We start from the raw sequence: 22,204 nt of genomic DNA on the forward strand, positions 1-22,204 counted from the left end.
CGAATGCTGGAAAGTCATCTAAACCTAAATCTAACAAAATCCTATGAATAAAAACAGGAAAGAACAAACCATGGGATTTGGCACTACTCCTATGAACCTTAACAAGAGAGTGAATGAAAAGGGTGGGTAAACTCATAGGAGCATCAATGATGAGAGTGTAGAGGAATGCACATCTCTCAATAGGAATAGTATGGACATGAGAAATGGGCCAAATACTATGATAGGAAATCCTAAAAAACAAATAATTGAACTCAGAAAGCTCATGGGAGGTAATTCGAGGATCAGTACCCCAACTAATGGAAGTACCGGTAGTGAGGGACATGATATCATCAAGATGAGGAGACTCTGTGTAAGGCTACATAGGCTACTATACCAAAGGTACACCAAAAGCAGATGTCACTACCTCAAGAGTAATGACATACTCTTCACCCCTTATCCAACTCTTCACAAACTGAATGTTAGAAACATCGGAGTGGATAAAGAGGTTCAAATAGAACTCTCTAATCAAACCAACCGGAGGGGGATGCTCAACATCTAAGACAGGTAACCAACCTCTATGCTCAAAATTCCTACGAATCTTGGGATCTACCTCACCTAGGATAACCCTACGCTAAGCCCACACCGGTCTAAACACATTAAGCTTCTCATAATCTTCTCAGTTTTTCCTAAACCTAAAACTATCGCTCTGGAAATTAGAATAGGATGGGGTAGAGGTTTTCTTTGCTCTAGTCTTCCTAACCATGATTCTAAGAGTATAGAAGAAAAGGAAAACAAAAAAACAAAAAAACAAAAACAAAAAACAAAAACCAAGGGCAGACTGCATTGGAGAGGGTTAGAGCACAAAATTTATCAACAAATAACAATCTACATGATGCATGTAATGAATGAAAATTTGATGCATGCTCTAATGCATAAAAATTTGTTCAATTTCTCAACATTTACCAACAATTGACTTGAACAAAGAGTTTTAACCCAAAAACCCCAAATTTTGAAAAATCTAATTTCAAAACCAAATCAAATTGATCAATTAATCATTACACTAGTTAGGAAACATCATATAATGATATAATTTTTCAATTTCACAAGCCAATTTCATCAATTTAAGTCCAATTGAACAAAATCCCCAATTTTCTCAAAATACCAAACCCTAGAATTTCCAATTGTTCTCAAAACCACCAAATTAATCAAATTAATGCATGGGAATCATGTTTATAACATCTAAGAACAAAAACCCAAAGAACAAATATGGTTAAAAACAACTGAAAAATAAAAAATCCCAAGTTTCTTTTGTCAGAAAATTTCAAAGAAAAATGCATGAAAATGCATGAAACATGTAATCAAATTGAAAAGGAAAGGGTATAAAGGTCTTACCAATGCTTAAGGACAAAAACCTTGGAAAAATTTGAGGAAGAATACGACAAAGAGCCTTAGATTGGATCGTGTCGAGGAAGAGAAAGAAGGAAAAGAATAAGAAAAACTTTTGAAAAGTGAAGAACACGTGAGTGAAAAGCTTTTTTTTTTTTAAATTAGACTTCTTTCAAAATTCGATTGGTCGATTACCAATCTGGTACCAATCGAGCCAGGCAGAAGCTATTCCTCAAAAATTTTAAAATTTTCGATCGGTCAAGAATTGGATTCGATTAATCGAGACACAAATTCAATTGATCGAGCACTAATCGAGCATCAATCGAACCAAGCAGATCCAAGCTTTAAAAATTAAGGCATTTTTTATCGGTCAAAGAACACACTCGATCGATCGAAAATCTTGAAAATTTTGAATTTTTGAAAAACAGCAGAAGTTTTATGCGGAAAACACTCAAACCAACTTATTTCATGAATGAAATGCATGAGTATGAGTTTAAAAGTTTTTCAAAATCACTTGATTTCAACCCAGATCTTCCAAAAACAAGATTATGACACATTTTGTCCCCAAAATTCAATCAATGAACATATTTTGCATTAAAATCAAAGAACATATAATCTTGGATGGCCAAACCAATTTCACACACAATTTTATGTACTAAGTTTAGCAAAGAATAACTTGTGTAGTGTGTGCAACTAGTAACAACATGAGATACATGTGAGGTGATATGTAGATAGAAATCAATCACAATTTCTACATTATTCATCACATAAGTTTGAAAGTGGCTATCACCTAAAGAGTTACATCATATAACTCTCACATCTCCTAGTAAACAAGCTTGCAATCATGTAATTAATATTTTTTTTTAAGCCTTATATTGCTCACACCATTTTTATTATATATTTTTTATTCCAAGGCTACACCTTATTTTCTTTTTGTGCATATGCTTCACTTTCTTGAGCACAAAATCTTACGATATGCACTAAGGTGTTCATGATTGGCTAGTAAACAGTGGTGAGATAGTTATTTATGCCCTTCTCTTAGGATTTTTTGCTCCTTACAATCAAAAGCATGTGACTTCAAAATCATGATCATGTGATCAAAAACTATAAACAACTCCTACACAACATGCACTACATAGCTAAAACTAGCCAAGTGCAGAAAAATAAACTCATCCAAGCTAAACAACTTACACAAGCATGTTATATAAAAAATAATATGGCCAACCTTAACTATAAATCCAAGATATGTAATACAAAATACATCCTTCCACATCCCTCTTTCCTTTTTCTTTTTTTGTGTTTTTCCTTTTTTTTTTTTTTTTTAATTTAAAAGAAACAAACAAAAACAACCTAGTGTGAAATGCATGAATGTAATGCAATGCAAATCCTTAAAGCAAAAAGAAACAAAAACTTCAAGAAAAGAATGGTCACAAAGGATTTTGAGATAAAGCACAAGGATCATGTCAGAAAGACTCAATTAGATTGAGCCTTCAACTTCTTAGATGCAACTCTAGTTTTGGAGTTATTGTTCATATTAGAATGATAAGCAACTCCAAGATTGGTATAAAGGTTTAAGGCCTTTACGAATTCCCCAATAAGTACCATAGGATCTTGTGCTTGAGGCACAGGTACTTTTGGCTTATTTGCTCGCTTTGCAACTTGCAACTTAAAGCAGTTTGGGCGAGTGTGCCTAGCCTTTCCACAAAAATGACAAACCCACAAAGGTCTATCATGCTTCTTGTCCTTAGGAAGGTTAGGATTCTTAGGCTTAGACTTTTTAAGATCAACCCTAATCTTCCTAGGAGCAGGAGTAACTTCTACTGGTTTGACAACCTCAATCTTGGGTGGCTCAAAAGAAGGAACAAAATTTGTGGAATGAGTTTTAGGAACAGAGATGCTATCAACAAAACCTAAACCTGTTTTGTCTAAGGGAGACTTCTGAACACTCAGCATGTGATCAAGTTTAGAACTAGCAGATCTATGTGTTTGTTCTCTAGCTACAGATAATTCTAGTTCTAGGTTCTTAATCTTATCATACAACATCATGTTTTCATTCTTCACCTTGTTAACCAATTCATTAGCATCAAGCAAATTCAGCAACAAGTTTTTCTTTTCAAGTTCAAAAGTGGCAATCTTCTTTAGACCTAAGTTTACACTCATTGTATCCTTTGCAGCAACCTTACATAGCTTATTAAAAGCTTCTTGCAAATCAACACACTCAAAGAGTTCTCCATCAGAAGGGTTTTCTTCAACCACAACACTCTCGTCAACTGCAACAGTAGCTGTGAAAGCATAAAAGTTTCCATCTTCATCACTACCAGACTCGTGATCAAAAGCTTCATCATTACTAAGGGTTACAGCCATAGTTTTATCCTTTGACCTCAAGAATGTAAGACATTTAGATTTTACATGACCATACCCTTGACAACCAAAATATTGTTGACCTAGAGAATTACTAGAGGTTTGACCAACTTTTTCTTTTGATTTATTAGCATTATTAACTTTGGTTGGTTCATTTTTCTTAAAATTCCTAGGTTCAGCATTGTTTTTACGTCTTGCCCTTTTGTTGTTGTTCCTAAGAAAGTTTCTAAAGTTCTTGGCAAGATAAGCAATCTATGTACAAGAAAGTTCATCATCAAATCCATTCCCATCAACATCATCAACTGACTTAAGAGCCATTGATTTGGATTTGTTTGTTTTGGGTAGGTCTAGCTCATAGGACTACAGAGATCCTACAAGCTCATCAATAGGGATGGAGTCCACATCCTTGCTTTTAGTAATGGCAGTCACTTTGGGTCTAAAGTCCTCAATCAATGATCTAAAAATCTTCCTAACAATCTTAGGTTAATCATAAATTTCACCCAAATTATAAGCAGAATTAACAATATCATTAAGCTTAGCATAGAATTCATCAAAACACTCATCATCAGACATTCTAATGCTTTCAAATGTAGTTGTTAACTATTGCAACTTATTAATCTTAACTGCCTTTGTGTCTTCATGCACAGTTGGAGAATATTCCATGCAGTATGAGCAACCTCCACATTTGAGATTCTCTTGAATTCCTCCATAAAAACAGCATTAAAAATAGTATTTATAACTTTGCTATTAAAAGCGGCTGCCTTTTTTTGAGATGTTGACCACTCACTAATAGGAGTAGTCGATTTCTCCCATCTGTATTCAACAGAATTTCACACTTTCTTATCAATAAATTTCAGGAAGGCTTTCATCCTTACTTTCCAGTAAGCATAGTTGTTCCCATCAAAGTGAGAAGGGATCACAAGAGAGTGACCATGTTCTATGACAACAAGGGTCAAGGATCAACTCTTAGATCAAAAGATTTAAGCATAAGAGCTAACCCGCTCTGATACCACTTGTACATTTTTAGAACCCTTAACACAAGTAGATTAACCTAGTTATTTAACCAAATGATTAATTAGATAAATTATTCAAATCTAGGTTAACACAATAATATCATATTATGCAAATAATGTGGAAATATAAAGAATACCACGATATGGTAACTCAAGAAAACCTAACGGGTAAAAACCTGGGGAAGATTTAACCTAATTATCCTCAAGGTAAAAACAAATCCACTGTAAAAGAATTGAAGTTTTTACAATAGAATTTAGACCGCTAACATCCTATTGCTACCTCATGTAGAAAACTTACTACCACAACCACGTAACAGCTCCGAGTCCACGGATTGCTTCTTTCTTTGATCTGCAACAGCCACAAGTTCTCCCACTTGTGACTTTGAGACTCCACTCAAATGTTTTAGATCTTCTTTTAAAGTTCTTTATGTAGCAACTAAAGAGATCATCAAGTTCTTGACGTGAATCTTGATCTTGACAACTCTATGTGTGTGTATGAAGGTAAACACCTCTAGATCTCACAGAAAATTCAACACACAACTCTTCACAGACTTCTAAAACGTAGCTAGGGTTTTTTATTTTATACTTGAAGTAAAACACTTAACCCTACACATCATATGGGCTTCGGCTGAATTGGAATTTCAGTAGAAAATTAAATCTGCATGAGTTTCGATTGATCGAGTCTAATTTTCGATTGATCGAGCCTTGTAGATTTGACCAATAAATCCTGCAATCACTCGATTCCAATTTTACATAAAACCACACTTTGAGCAAACTTAAACCTAGACTCTATGTTTTGATCATGGTTTGCCAACATAATACATATTGAAGTTCTAATACATTAGTTCCTAAAGTCTTAGAACCTAACAGGGTTATTTGGAAGCTCCTAATATACATGGAAAAGTTTGGGCTTTAGATGTTTGTAACCAATGGTCTTGAGACCTGTTATTTGATTTCTCCAGATTTCTTGTGAAATCCAATATGTCACTTGAGTTATTAAATTGGGGAATCGGCTTGTTGTTTGGGTATATATTCAATTTTTAGAATTGATGGTCTTTTTCCTCCTTTTCTTTTCTAATATTCTCTTTCTTTGTTCATTTTTCTTATTCTGAAATAGGATTTATTTGTGTGTTGTAAACCTCAAGGTATTAGATTGGTTAAATTAAATCTTTGTTTAATTGACTTTTTGGGGTTGCCTTACTTGACATTAATTTGCCACTTGTGCAAACTCTATAGTTGGTAGTCGCAAGATTTTTTTTTTTTTACAAATTTAAGTATATATATATATATATGTGTGTGTGTGTAAAACTCTCTTTTTAAGATTTGAACCCTGACCTTTGGCCTGCACTTCACAAGTACTTATACTTTTAGAGTGACTATTGCGTCAAGGATGCGTGGTGGTCACTTTTGAGTATGTATATAGAATAGTCATTTCTCTAACCTTTTTTGGAACAATCACATGACATCAGATGACATGGTAGTTAATCCCATGGCGAGTAAAAAATGTGAAAGTTAGTTTATTTATTTATTTATACTAGTTAGGGCAGCATGTGTAAGACACATGCTTGCCGTGGAATAAGAGTGATAATTAAGGTCAATTCTAAATTTCATTTGTATCATAAAACAAAGATATAAATCATTTAATTTTTAAAGTACATAGAGATTTATATTAATCAAAATAGACATTAATTTTAAGAATTTTGATAATTATGTTATAAAAAGTTAACATCATTCGTATAAGATTTTCTTTTGATAATTTTCACATAAGAATTTTGATCACACACAAAGTTAGGGTAGCTATTTAACATATAAATATCTATTATACTATAATAGTTTTTTAGTACCTATTTGCTAAAAGCAATATATCCACTCAATAAAAACATCTAATAATGATAACGAATATCATCATCTTTCAATAATAAGCAACTGAATTTTGCTAAGAAAAGAAAAAAAAATAAATAAAAAGATAACAAAAGGCATGTGTCATCAAATTTTCCATTAAATAATTATATGTTTCGAAAGTTTAAACCTAGAAAGTCAATGTTCTTTAGATAACAAATAAAACACTTTATATCATCATTCTGACTTTTCAATCATTACTACCATCTAAAACTGAAAATACGTGAAGAAAATTTTTTGAATGTCAAAATTTAGTAGTAGTATTTTAAACATTACACAATAAAATATTTTAAGAATCATAAGCTTTCATTAGGGTTTAATTGAGAGAATTACAATATGACATATTTGCTCTTTTCCAAAATATTAAAGGAAAAATAGCTTAATTCTAAAGTTTAAGGAGGAATTGTAAACTACCCCAAACATAAAGGATGAAAAGTGATTTTATCCTAAGTTTTTTTTTTTTTTTGGTAAAACTATGTGTTTTTACATAAAATGGTGTGTAAAGAAAAAAAAAATACAAAAAGTCAACCCAAGAAAATTGTATGTGAAACAGTGAATTTTGGCTCAACAAAGTTGACTAAACCAATAAAAAATTTCTAGAAACACAACAAAATGGCACAACAATTTCGTAATACCTTTATAATTTTGTTATATTTTATTTTGACTTGTAAAGAATTGACAGCTCAGTCGTTTTGAAAATATTGTGACAACAATAAGATGTCTTAACATTTTCACAACAAAAATGTTATATCCACAATATTTTCATAACAAATTATAAATAATAGGTCGTTACAAATTGTTATTGGTGGGAAAAAAAAATTTCATTAGCAAGTTTAAATTAGAACCAATAACAATTTACCACCTATGATTTGTTATGAAAGTGTTGTGAAAAATGTTGTAGATGTAGCATTTTTTTTCCCAATACCTTTATTTTTAGTTGTAGTTGGTTCCAATATGATATTTTATTATTTTATTTTAACCTATAAGAAATTAACACCTCAACAATTGTGAAAATATTGTGCTAATTTGTTATGTTAATATTTTTTATTATTTTGTGAAACATTGCAAATTAAACAAACCAAAAATAATGTAGCAAAACTACTATAGCTTTCACATTCAAATAAATAAATAAAAAAAAAGGTCAGTGAAACAGTACAAATTGAACAAACCAAAAATACTGTTGCAAAGCTACTATAGCTTTAAGGCATTTGCTCTTTTTATATATACTAGTATTGGCTGCACGTGCAAGGCACGTGCTGCCTCTAGTAGTGAGAAAATTAATATAGATTTTTTGTGTGAAATTGTGAATTTTGATTCACCCAATTTGATTATATTAAAAAAGAAGTCTAAGAATACAACAAAATATCACAATATTTTCACAATATCTTTATTTTTAGGATTTAAATAGATTTATTTTTTTTTGAGAGAAATGCTACATTTATAACATTTTTAGAACAAATTGTAAATGACAAGTTATTATTGGTTTTAAACTGATAACATTGTTATTGTTATTCTCAAAACATTTATTTTCAGTTGTGGTTGGTCACAGTCTCATATTTTATTATTTTATTTCGACTTGTAAGAAATTGACCCTTCAATATTTATAAAAATATTGTGAAATTTGTTGTGTCAGTATAACAATATATATGCCAGCTTACATAAATATTTAAAAGAAAAAAAAAAAAAAAAAACCGATTATTGGGAAAAAAAAAAAAAAACTTTAGGCTCGGTAGAAATTAATGTTAAAATGTTGTGGACTTAGCATTTTTTTATTTGATCTATAAGAAACTGAGATCTCAACAATTATGAAAAAATTGTGATAATAATAAGTGTTGTAACACTTTCTCAAAACATTTATTTTCAGTTGTGATTAGTCATAGTCTCATATTTTATTATTTTATTTCAACTTGTAAGAAATTAGCACGTCAATAATTGTGAAATTTGTTGTGTCAGTATAACAATATATATGCCAACTTACATAAATATTTCAAAGAAAAAAAAACACAAACCGATTATTGAAAAAAAAAAAAAAATTAGTGCTATCCATCAATAATAGCTTACCTATATTTGTTGTGAAATTAATGTTAAAATGTTGTGAATTTAGCATTTTTTTTATTTGATATATAAGAAACTGAGATTTCAAAAATTATGAAAATATTGTGATAACAATAAGTGTTGTAACATTTTTTTAAAAACATTTATTTTCAGTTGTGGTTGGCTACAATCTCATATTTTATTATTTTATTTCGACTTGTAAGAAATTGACACATCAATAATTGTGAAAATATTGTGAAATTTGTTGTGACAGTATAACAATATAAATGTTAGCTTATATCAATATTTAAAAAAAAAAAAAAAAAAACAACAACAACAACAATAACAACTTTAGGCACTGTAGCTATAGTGTTTGTTGAATAAACAAAAGGGTTGAAAAAAAATAAAAAAATAAAAAATGGACTCACGAAACCAAAACACTGTTGCAGCTACAGTGTTGCATAGTGCCAACACTTTGGATGCACAATACTTAAGCATTGTAGTGGCAGAGTCACTTTTATTATAAAACACTTATTTTCCATTGTGGTTGGCTACAGATTCATATTTTACTATTTTATTTCGACTTGTAAGAAATTGACAAGTCAATAATTATGAAAATACTGTGAAATTTGTTGTGTCAGTATAACAAAATAAATGTCAGCTTACATCAATATTTAAAAAAAAAAAAAAACACAAACCAATTACTAAAGAAAAAAAAATTTAGGCACTATAGCTATAGTGCCAGTTGAATAAACAAAAGGGATGAATAAAAAAAAAAAAAAAAGATTCACGAAACCAAAGCACTATTGCAACTACAGTGCGCTCACAGTGCAAAGACACTGGATGTACAGTGATATTTATAAAAGGGGAAAAAAGTACAAACAGAAGATTAAAAAAAGAAAAAAGACAAAGTGGCTAACCAAAATGAAACTGTAGATGAACAGTGAAAAACGCTGTATAAACAATGCAAAAATACTGTAGAAAAAAGAGCACAAATCGATGACTGGGAAAAAAAAAAAAAAAAAGCGATGAACAGTACATATTGAACAAACCAAAAGTATCATAGTTTTTACATATTCACCCAATAAGTGTCACAACATTTTCACAAAACATTTATTTTCAGTTGTAGTTAGTCACAGTTTCATATTTTATTGTTTTATTTTGATTTATAAGAAATTAACACCTCAATAATTGTGAAAATATTGTGAAATTTGTTGTGTCAGTATAACAATATATATGCGGGTTCTTATAAATATTTTTTAAAAAACGTACAAACGGAAGATTGAAAAAAAAAAAAAAAAAAAACTATGTAGTTACTGTAGCTACAGTGCCACTTGAACAAATCAAAAGTACGATAATTTTTACACATTCACCTAACAAGTGTCACAATATTTTCACAAAACATTTATTTTCAGTTGTGGTTGGTCACAGTTTCATATTTTATTATTTTATTTTGACTTATAAGAAATTAACACCTCAATAATTGTAAAAATATTGTGAAATTTATTGTGTAATAAAACAATATATATAAAAGGGAAAAAAAATACAAACGGAAGACAAAAAAAAAAAAAAAATGTAACTACTATAGCTACAATGGAACTGTAGCAACTGTTCGAAGAAAAAAAAAAAAAAAAAAAAAAAAAAAAAAGCAAAGTGCCTCACCAAATCACTGTTACTGCTATAGTGCTTGCACACACACGGAGTACACGGTACTGAAGCACTGTAGCGGGCATTGGTGCTTTTTATATATAAGAGATAATATAATATAAAACAAAAACAAACTGGTGTACTTGTGAAAAAAAAAAAAAAAAAAACCTATCTCGCCAGATTGGCCAAATTCCTTGAATAAGTATGAAATTAAAGTTTTTTAGTAGCATTAGAGTGAGTCTAAAAACATAACTAAACCAAAACGCTATTTCTAAAACTATTTTGAAGTCTATTGGCTCTTTTTATATCGTTAATATATTTGTTAAAGAAAAGCTAGTTTTATTGCATTTTTGTAATATAAAAAGTAGGACAAAAAGCAAACGGGTTGGAAAGCTTCTAATTAACAGAACTGACACACGTAACTCATCGAGATAAATTCAGATAACACTAGCATACGGATAACAGTTTCTAAGAGGAAAAAAAAAAAAAAAAAACAGGAAGTCAACAACAACCAACGTGTCTCTACATTTCACCGGAAACCCCAAACTCTTCCTTGAACTCCTTAAGCTTTTCAAGGTCTTTTTTATCAACAGTTGGCTTATGTCTCTCTCTCACTTTCCTAAAATGTTCAAATTCGATCTTTGGTACCTGGATCTGCAAATCATCAATTTCCAGAGACACGAATGAATATGAAAATTCAAAGTGGACGTAGGGGTCTTAAAAAATACTACTACAAACAAACTAGACCAAAAAAAAAAAAAAAATCAGCCTATGTTAATAGAAAGAGAAAATCAACACCAAACATGAATCAATGCAATTGAGTGATACACGCTCTTTTTTCTTTTTCTTTCCAGTATACTAACACCCTCCCCTCTTTTGAGTTTTTCTTCAAATCCTATTTTACATAAGGACTTTTAGGCATTAAAAGTTCCACCCAAGGTAAGTATGTTTGTGTGGCGTGCTTGCTCCAATATTTTACTAACAAAAGAAACTTGCATCGGAGGGAAGTTATGGTTGACCCACGGTGTGAGATTTGCTGTAAAAAAACCAGAGTCTGTTGGCCATCTTTTGTTGGAGTGTCCTTTAGCAAGAAATGTATGGGCGATTTGCCAAGGTAAAATTCATAAATGTCCCAATGATGCTAGGGAATTATTTGCTCTGTTCCGGATGCTTGTTGATCGGCTACCAGAGATGGAGTTGGATAGATGGGCGACAATATCCCGGGCGCTATGGAATGCTAGAAATAAATATTACTTTGAACATGTTCAGCAACATCCTAAAGTAATCCGGGAAGGGGCACTCGGTTTCCTGGCAGGTATCAGAGGTTGCTGGCCGCCATGAATAATTCTTAGTCTCTGTTTTTTGACAGATCTGTATTGTGGTGTTGTTTTTTGAAAGCTGTGTTCTGGTGTGTGGGACTTGGGTTTGTATTGTGGTGCGTGGGACTTGGGCTTCGTTTGTCTTTTGTCTTAGTTTTTTCTCTATCAGTGCTCTAGCATGGTTTTCTCCATATTGTAAGCCTGTGGCGCTGTGATATCTGGGTAGTTTGTCTTTTCTGCATATGGCTTTCTTTCCCTGGTGCTGGTATGCAGCCCAGGTGGTGTACCGTGTACCTCTTATACTTTGTAATAAATAAAATTCTATCTCTTATCTCAAAAAAAAAAAAATATATATATATATATATACATATATTTCTTTTTCGAACTTTTATTGACTTATATGTGCACATTTTGTGTGTCTATAAATGTAAATGTAAACCAAGAATTCTCTCTTTCCCATAAATTTACTAACTACTAAAGTAAAGGCAGTCTACGTATCTTCAAGAATTCTATCCATAATTAAGTTACTTATATTCAGCCAAAAACATGATTTTTTGAAATGATTTCTTGTCTTGAACATCAGTTTCCTAGCTAGTCCATACCTCTGAATTTTGTCCGTCTTTCTCAAGTTTCCTAAGAGTTGGACGAATAGACTGATATAGTGCATCTTTGACCTAAGAGTAAGTAACAGGTTTTAGTCATATAATCACTTTGGAGACATACTGACATCTAATGTCAAATTGACACTTACGTAAGAGGATATATCTGAACCAGAGAAACCTTCTGTCTCTTTAGCTAAACTCTCTAATTCATTTTCAGAGATCTCACTAGGAGTTATCCCAATCCCAATCTGAACCTGCTCAAATAAAAAACTGGAGGATATTAAACAAGACATAAACTACAAAAGCATAAAGTACAGTGAGTTGCTTTGATTCTTCAAATTCATTGCATCACAAGAACTGAAGTACCTCAAATATGCGTTTCCTTGCCTTGTCATTTGGGAGAGGGATATAGATTCGCATTCAAAACGCCTCTGTATGGCCTACGTTAACTTTGCATTAGCCTCAACCCTAAAGCAATCTAGATCATAAAATCTTTTCTATCCATGGCCGTATGTCAGAAGTATTTTATTTTTTACTTACCATATCCAAATCATAAGGAGTATTTGTGGCTGCTAGAATCAGAACATGTTCCGCACCGTCGCATACACCCTGAAATGTATTGAAGAAATTTCCATTTCAAGATTACATGTAAATAAGTAGAAGGAAACAACGTATGATAATGTCATGTATTAACTATTTGAGATTAAATTTTATAAGGATATAGTGTAAAACCATGTTTTACACTTTTCAATATTAATCCCAACATGACACATTAGCTTATAAAATATTAAAGAATAAGTACAATCATACACAATCAATTCTAATATCCATTTGAAAATTCAACCAAATTAAGAGTTTATTAAAATGTTATTAGGTGTGATTGGATGTATTAAATTTTAAGTAAAATCTTATATGGCAGAATCTCTTATTAGATAGTGTAAAACATTGGTTTTACACCATATCCTTACCAAATTCGGACTCTAACTATTTAATAAAACATAAAGTTACTATGAACTGCATTGCAAACTACACTGCCATTAATTTTAAGGCCAACAAGGAAATGGTTGGTCATCTTCTCATCTATTTTATGTTAATAATTCCTTTTTTTAATTAATTAATAAATTTAATCATAAATAATGTACAACTCTAGTACAAGATATATGTTAGAATTATGGTTAAGTGATTAAATTCATTATTTCTTGATAGTTTAAACTTTTTGAACAATCAATAATTAACATGGTATCAGAACAGGAGATCCTAGATTCAATCTCTGTCTTCATTCTACCTCTCAATTAAAATATTAAATTCTCCCTTATTGAGCCTCCACTTTTTACGGGGAATTTAGACCCACAAGTTACGGAAAGTGTTACAGTTATGGTTAAATGATTAAATATATATTTTCCTAATAGTTTAAACTTTTTGGGATAATTGGTAATTAACAGAATGCATACAATAATAATAATAACAACAACAATAAAAAGGCCTTAGTCCTAATTTTTTTGGGGTCGACTATGATCTTCAACAGATTAATCAAGGTCGGCCATATGTATTTTTTTCCTCCATTTTATTTTATTCAAACTCATACTCTCTGTCACTTCCTTAATTGATGTCATTTTTTACTATTTCTATTAACGTTATTTTTGGTCTTCCTCTATTATTTTTCTTTCATTCAACCTGAATTGACCTCACTTTTTCCTACGAGTGCATTAGTTGCTCTCCTTTGAGTATGACCAAATCATCTCAAGTGACTCTCCCTCATCTTTTCAACAATAAAGGTCACCCCTATCTTTTTGTGGATTTCTTCATTTCGAATCCTCTATTTCCACTTATCCATTTTAACCATCTCATTTCAGTTATACTTATTTTATAAATATGTTGCTTCTTAACAACCCAGCATTTAGCCCCATAGAGCATATCTAGTCTTATAACAATCTTATAAAACTTTTCCTTTAACTTTATAAGTATTCTACTATCACAAAATATATATATATATATATATATTAATTTTTTTTTTGTTTCTCTACTTCATCCACAATGCTCTTATCCTATAATTTACATCATCTTCAATCTCTCAATCTTTATGAATTATTTAACCAAGATATCAAGAGCTCTTATTTTTTAGTATCTCTTCATCATTGAATTTTATATCTCCTTCATCTATATTTATACTTTTCTAAACTTACATTCCATATATTATGTTTTAGTTCAACTTAATCGAAAGCATTTAGATTCTAGAGCGTCTCTCCAAATATATAATAATAGGTCATAGTATCTTACTTGTGATGCTTTCACTTAGGATCCGTTTGGATTGAGCTTATTTTTGCTGAAACTGAAAACTGAAACTAAAAACACTGTAGCGAAATATTTTTTAAATATGTGAATAGTACCGTGGGACCCATTTTTAATAAAAAAATTGTGAAAAGTGGAATTTGTGGGTCCGTGAACAGTGCAAAAATGCACTGTTCACACTGGAAAAGTCCACATATACGGCTGCACAGTAATTGATCACTCTTGAAACACGAGAAAAAAAAAAAAAAAAAAAAAAGGGAGGTATTTGCTGTGTTACTGTAGCGTGGGTCCCACACGGAAAACGCAAACGTGCATCAGCAAGAAAACGTCCAGCCCAAACGCCCTCTTATTCTCACACTACATACTTACAGCTCCATCAAACACTTAATCAACTTAATATACTTGGAGGAAAGCCTTTCTTCTCCAAAACCCACCGCATAAACTCTCTAGAGATCATATCATATGTTTTCTCTAGGTCAATAAAGACCGTATGAAGATCTTTACAAGCTTCTATATTTTTCCATTAGATGTCTATGTAAGAAAATAACTTCCATGGTAGATTGTCCTAGCATAAAACCAAATTAATTTTCTAATATTTTTGCTTTATGTCTTAACCTATATTTAATCACTCTTTTCCAAAGTTTCAAAGAGTGACTCATAAGTTTAATTTTACAGTAATTTGTACAGTTTTGAATATCCTCATTGTTCTTGTAGTTGTAGATAGCTATTAAAGTACTTCTCCTCAACTCATTAGACATATATACAAGAATGAAAAACAAAAAGAAAAATTAAAACCTAAAATTCAAAAGAAAAAATAGCCTTTCTTTGGGCCACATACATGATTTGAAGTTACTTAAGCCTAAATACCTTCAGTTAGGTCACCCATACTAAACATTTCAGTTCAATTTTTCATCAAATCCCACAAATTCCATTTTATAAGTATAAAAATGTTCAATAAGATGCCTTTCAACTAATATCATGAAATGTAAAAAATTCTTACTGAACAGAATAGTAATAAACTAAAAGAAGTTATTGGCGAACTACTTGTCCCCGATCTTAATCTAAGCATGTGAATTATAATATATAAAAATTAAGCTTGGAGCAAATCACTCTAAATTTATTTCTAATGAAAACAAAATACCTGCATATGTACAAGAAGTTCTGATTTGATTCGTCGAGATGCTTCATTCTCATTCTTTTTACCTCGTTGGCCACATAAGGAATCAATTTCGTCAATAAAAATAATGGAGGGAGCTTTTTCACGAGCCTCTTGAAAAAGATCTGAGACTTGCTGTTCACTCTCTCCCATCCATTTAGACACAATGTCCGATGGAGAAATACTGTGTATAAACAGTACCCATGTAAATGTGTTGGCAACATTCCATCTATATAAAATGATTGTAAAGCAAACACATCTACATCTATGGGAAATCTGTACATGAACTGTAATAAATGCACCCGAAAATAACTGGTTGGAAGAAGTAGAGAATAAAACAATCGGAAATGGGAATCAATTGAAGCATAATGGCGTAGATGATGAATTCAGAAATTCAACACATTCCAATAATGTGATAATTGCATTTGAAAAGCATATAAAAGGAACCAAAGACCCAACCATATGAAGTAAGGAAACTAAATCAACAATATAAAATATTAAGAACTCAAGTCCACATTTGCTGAAACTCAAATATCTTAGATTTCAACAAGAATATTTAATCTATTAAATCCAAATTTAAAGACTTTTGTTCGTCATCTCAACTAATGGACATTGAAAGCAAGAGATTTGAATGGTGTTCAATGCATCAAAGATAAGAATCATATAGTGTTAGTAAAAGAAGAAAAAAAAAATAAAGAGAGATGGAAAAGTTATTTGATAAACTTTTTAATGTAAAGCAATCTAGATAACCCAATGGAGGATAGAAATTGTACGTTTGTTCAAAGAATCAAGACTCTGAACACCTAGCCAACTTCGTTGCACACCACTTTGGACCCTAGCTAATTCCACTTGTTGGGAAAATAATACCTTAGGGAGTTTCCAATTGAATAGTTAATATAATAATAGGGACACTACTTGGTCCAAAAGGTTTAAGCCTATGAGTTTATGTTAATAAAATGCCTAATGAGTGGAGGCTTCAATTTCTATTTATAAGAACAAGGGGGATATCCAAAACTGTACAAAGTACCATGAAATTAAACTTGAGTGAAACATTGGGAAAGAGTGATTGAACATAGGTTAAGAATGAAGCATTAGTATCAGAAAATCAATTTGGGCTTATGCTAGGACGATCTACCTTGGAAGCTATTCACTTACATAGAAGTCTAATGGAAAAAAAATAGAGAGACCTATGAAGATCTTCATATGGTTTTCATTGATATTGAGAAAACATCTAATAGAGTTCCTAAAGAGGTTATGAGGTGGGTGTTGGCAAAGTAAAGAGTTCCTCTAAAGTATATTAAGTTGATTAAGGATATGTATGACGAAGCTGTAATTAGTGTGTAAACAAGTTAAGGAATCACAAGTGATCACTATAGGTTTGCATTAAGGGTTAACATTAAACCCATATATCTTTGCACTAGTGAGGGGTGAGCTCACTAAATCAATTCAAGAGGAAGTCCCTTGGTGTATGGATTATGCAAATGATATAGGTATAGAGGATGAAACTAGAAGTGGAGTTAATGTAAAGTTCAAAATTTTGCAAGACGCTCTAAATCTAAAGACTTTCATTTAATAGAACTAAAACGGAGTACATGGAATATAAGTTCAATAAAAACAAAAAAAAACATAAACAAATGGATGATAAGACTTGATGGTCAACGGATATTAAAGAGAGAGAACTTTCGATACCTTGGATTAATAATTCATAAAAATAGAGAGATTGAGAGGATGTCAATCATAGGATAAGATTAGGAGGGATGAAGTGGAGAGGCGTATTATGAGTATTATGTAATCAGAGAATAACTATTAAGATAAAGGGAAAATTTTATAAGACTAGTATACAACTAGCTATGCTCTATGGTACTGAATGTTGGATGTTTTTAAAAAGCAACATATCCATAAAATGAGTATAGCAGAAATGAAAATTTTAAGATGGATAAGTGGGAATACAGAAAAAGATAGAATTTGAAATAGGAAATCTGTTTAAAAATTGGAGTAGCTTCTATTGATGAAAAGATGAGGGGGAGTTTAATATGGTTTGGTTATATTTTGGGGAGTGTGAGTAATGAACTGGTAAGTGTAATTAACAACATGTATTGCCATTTACACCTCATTTGGGAGGAGAGAATGGAATGAAAAGAATATTTTTAAAATATTCCTTCCATTCCCTTGTTTGGAAGTTTTAATCAAGGGAATAGAAAATTCATTTTCTTATTTAAAAGTTTAAGTGGGAAATAATGAAATGGATAGAAGACTCATTCCTCTCTAGTCCCTCAAGAGCTCAATTTTTGTTCCCCCAAAATTGGGAGTAATCAAAGGGGATGAAATTAAGTTTAATGAAATTTTAAGTGAAACTTTCAAAATACTCCTATATATTCAATCATTTATTTTAAAATTAGGGTCTAATAGTAATATCATCATAAAATAATTTCATTCATTACTCTCTATATTACTCCCAAATATAGTTGCTTATCTTCCATTCTTTTTCATTTATTTATTTTAAAACATCCAAACAAGATTACTTAATTCCATTATATTCTATTATTTTCCATTCATTTCCTTTATTTAAAAACATTTTCCTTCCATTATTTCCATTTCCATTCCTTTATGAATTCTTAGACAAAGTGTAACACTTGCTAGAAGATGAAAATTAGCTCTTTTATCTCTTTCCATGTATAATTCTTTCATCATCAGTTATTGTAATTCATTTGTTTTCTATGTATTGGCATTGGGTTTGGTAAAAATATAAATAGGAAAGTTATATGTTTAAGTTGCACTTGTTATGTAAATTTACTTTGTAAACACATGAGAGGTTGTAACACATTTGTAAAAAGTGTATAATATTTTCCACTTTTTGTACATATGTACAACAATTTTCACTTTTATGTGTCCATAACATAAGTTTATATTGCAAGTTCAATGTAAACATATAAAGTCCATATAAATATTACCTAGAGAAATGAAAGTTTGCTTCTGCTGCAATTGCCTTTGCTAGAAGGGTCTTCCCTGATCCAGGTGGACCAAATAGTAATACAGACCTCCATGGTTTTCGATTCCCTAAACAGAGGATCAAAACCCAGCCATTCTTATTAGAATTGAAACTTAAGAATATCAAGATAAACTAACTAAAAGCAGAGATTAGAAAACCCAAAAGTTAAATACAATGATGGAGGAGGAACTTACCAGTAAAAAATTGAGGATACTTTTCAGGCCATATGGCAGCTTCTCTCAATACCCGTTTGCAATCCTCAAGTCCACCCACATCACCCAACTTTACATTACTCAACTTCACAAAATGACTCAACTTCGGGGACGAGTCCGTAGGGAAACGCCATAATTGTGCTGTGGCAGTTATAGAGGATCCAGGATTTCGTCCTCTTGCTATATCTTCTGCCCTTTTATAATGGAGCAGATATTGCTTGTCAAATTCCTCTCTATAATGCTTTAACTGCTCAAATGCCTTCTTATAATTTTTAATGGCAATATCGTCTTTGCCTTTCTTATCTGCATCAACTACCTCTTTCAGAGTATTATTAGCTTCTTCGAGGAGGTTCACCAGATGGTCAGACATCTATAACACAAAGAGATATATATGTCAATTAGTTCACTCATACAGTTAATCTGCAATAGATATATGCATGAGCAATAAATCTAATCAGCGTGTATGATTTCCCCTGGCCTCTCTTTATTCCTCTAACGGGTGAGAGGGGTTCGGAGGCCTGGGCCAACGAGCCAATCATCACAATTTATTTGGGTAGTAAATTATTTAGGAGAATAGCCTTGTGATAAAATCGTATTTTGAACATACAATTAATCAAGTTTTACAAACATAATCTCAATGTAAAAAGTTGAAGTGTATGTTATTAAGTGCAATTATACCATTTAAATCAACCACGATCAGCTCAAGCCAACCACGATTTTTACGATGAAGCTGTTCTCCTAAATTATTCTCCCAAAGTGCTATTTTTAATAATAAATAATAAAGTAATATTATTTTTGCAAAAAAGAGGTTTTGAGGGGAGAAATTATTTTAAATCCTTCATAATTTTTTTTTAAAAAAATCTTTTATAATATTTTTAAAGATATAGTCTATTATGAAAATAAGGGTCACGTTGGTAATGGTCACGTTTGGTTTGTTTATGATCTTGGAATAAAAATATGGAACTAATGATCTAGGAGGAGATAAATTAGATAATAAAAAAAATTATGATCAGGATCACGCCTAAATCAAGCACTCAAAGCCCGCTAAAGACCATGAACATAGCTCAAAAATATTAATCAGACCCAGTACCAGCCTTTTCCAAAGTCCAAATTAATTACAATAATAATAATTAAAAAAAAAAAAAAAAGCTGATGATACCTGCAGAACGCTGTCTGTTTTTTCTTCCAAAAGATCGCCGAGCTAAATCAAAGATTCTGACAAAGATATTGTTTGTAATTGTGGTATGAGGGTGGGATTGTTACAAATATGATACTTATAGTAATTTGAGTCGGTGGAATGTATTAGATCTTTTTTTTTTGAGAAAAAAATGTATTAGATCTTTTCTAGCTGTTTAGGTATATTTCCATCCAATGTCCAAGAGTAAAAGTTCATTTTGCTTACTCTTTTAAAAGTAGTTTCCACCTAACTCTGTCTATATTTTTTTCTCTATACTATTTAAATAATATTGAAAAAGTTAATCAATGTCTTAATGATATTAATTTATAGAATATTTTAAAAATTATTTTATGAGAAAAGAAGAAAACAACTTATTTTTTTATAACTTCTTATATTTCTTTAAGAAAGTGATATCAAAAAAAAATTTAAATAGTATATTAATAAATGTCCTAAAGCACCTATAAGGACCAGAGAAACTAGCAGCCCAAGTGCACTTAGAATAATGATTAGAACAGTCCAACCGTGGCCCAAAACAATGAATTTGTAAGAGAGAGAAACCAACAACTAAGGGGGGCTCTGCCCGAGGAGGAAAATAAGGAAGAAAAGGCAAATGTTATTAAATGGAAGAGCTCATTTCTCACTACAAGCTGGCCCGAGGAGGCCACTGTTCTACAATAAATGTTACTATTCACTTTCTTCACTAAGTGTTCTTCTTGTTTCTTTACTATATCTTGATACTTGTATCTGGATCCCTTTTTTTTTTTTTTTTTTTTTTTTTTTTTTTCTTCTGTAAACCCTCTTTTTCTTATATACTCCTCCCTCCCTCACATCTCAACCTTCCATCTTTACCTAACATATCTCCCCTCATGACATTTGTCTCTTTTTACATCTGAAGAAAGTGGTAGAAGAAGTCTGCTTAGTTGTAACTTACACTGTTCAGGTCACTTCCTCATCAATGCAGTTGATAAAGCTGTTGTCCACCATTTAATGCGAAGGCAACAGGTTACTCCAAACCGGAAACTTCCCCTATGATCATTGATTCTCTTTCTTTAGATCCTTCTTCCCACTTAGAGTGCCTCCGAGTCCTTTAACTGACCCCTTCTCCTCCTCGGGAGACCTTCCTCCTCAGGCTCGTGACATCTCCACACCAATATTGCAACTCTTCAACTTCATCCATAGTCCTTAAGCACCCACAATAACCCCCTAAAACTTTTGCTATTAACTTTGAGGTAAAAGCAAAGTTTTAGTTATACAAACAGAATACACACGTGACATACTCATTCCCATGTGGTAACGTCTTTTCACCTGTCTCCAACATGCTCCTGATGCTTCTAAATCCACGATTTCCCATTTATGACATCAGGCGACAGGTGGCTGCTTATCCCTCTACGTTTTATGGCTCGATCAGGATCTTACAGTCCCTATTTTCCCTCATTTATGAGCGGGAAAATTACCACTCACTTTTCACCTCTATATAAAAGAGAGTTTGGGATTGGCTGAAGTTCATTTACTCATTTTGGCAATTTGAGTTAAAGCAACCACCTGAGGAGAACTTTTCCCTTTGCTTATAGGTGTGTTCATCCTCACATTTCTTTTTTGCACAAGTTTATTCTTTTATGCCATAAAACTCCATGGGTAGCTAAACTATGCTAGTAGATACTCTCGAGACTAGAGCTGTCTTTAGGGCACAATATAGGATTCCTGACAGTGTTGAAATCCAACATTGTGAATACGGTGAATGGTTGGTCCTGAACAGACCTCCTGAATCCGTGGTCATTCCTATGATCGCCTTCATTGAAGGCGGGATGGAACTTCCCATGGGAAGGGTCACTAGGTACTATCTAATGAACTATAGGTTGATCCCCACCCAATGCTCCCCAAATGTCTTTAGGGTCCTCGGGTGTGTAGACATGTTAAACCAAAAAATGGGGACCAATTTTACCTGGCACGATGTAAACTGAGTATACAACTGCCAAAAAGTGGAGAAAACCAAATATTACATCAAATGTAAAGTCCCCGCTATTAGGTTAATCTCCTGCCTACCTGACTCAAGCAAAGGTATAGACAAGGACTTCTTCATGGTCTCGGGAGACTGGCACGATGGATTGCATTGTCCCACCTAAGAAGGGGAACTAGGTAGG

At 31.9% G+C, this 22,204-nt stretch overlaps 1 pseudogene; it reads right to left on the reverse strand.

Moving 5' to 3' along the window:
* Positions 1 to 12,314: 12,314 nt before the first annotated feature.
* Positions 12,315 to 21,240, reverse strand: LOC115986029 (annotated as a pseudogene).
* Between the last annotated feature and the right edge of the window lie 964 nt (positions 21,241 to 22,204).

Source organism: Quercus lobata, chromosome 4, assembly GCF_001633185.2.
Source record: "Quercus lobata isolate SW786 chromosome 4, ValleyOak3.0 Primary Assembly, whole genome shotgun sequence".
In the NCBI taxonomy this organism is placed as follows: Eukaryota; Viridiplantae; Streptophyta; class Magnoliopsida; order Fagales; family Fagaceae; genus Quercus; species Quercus lobata.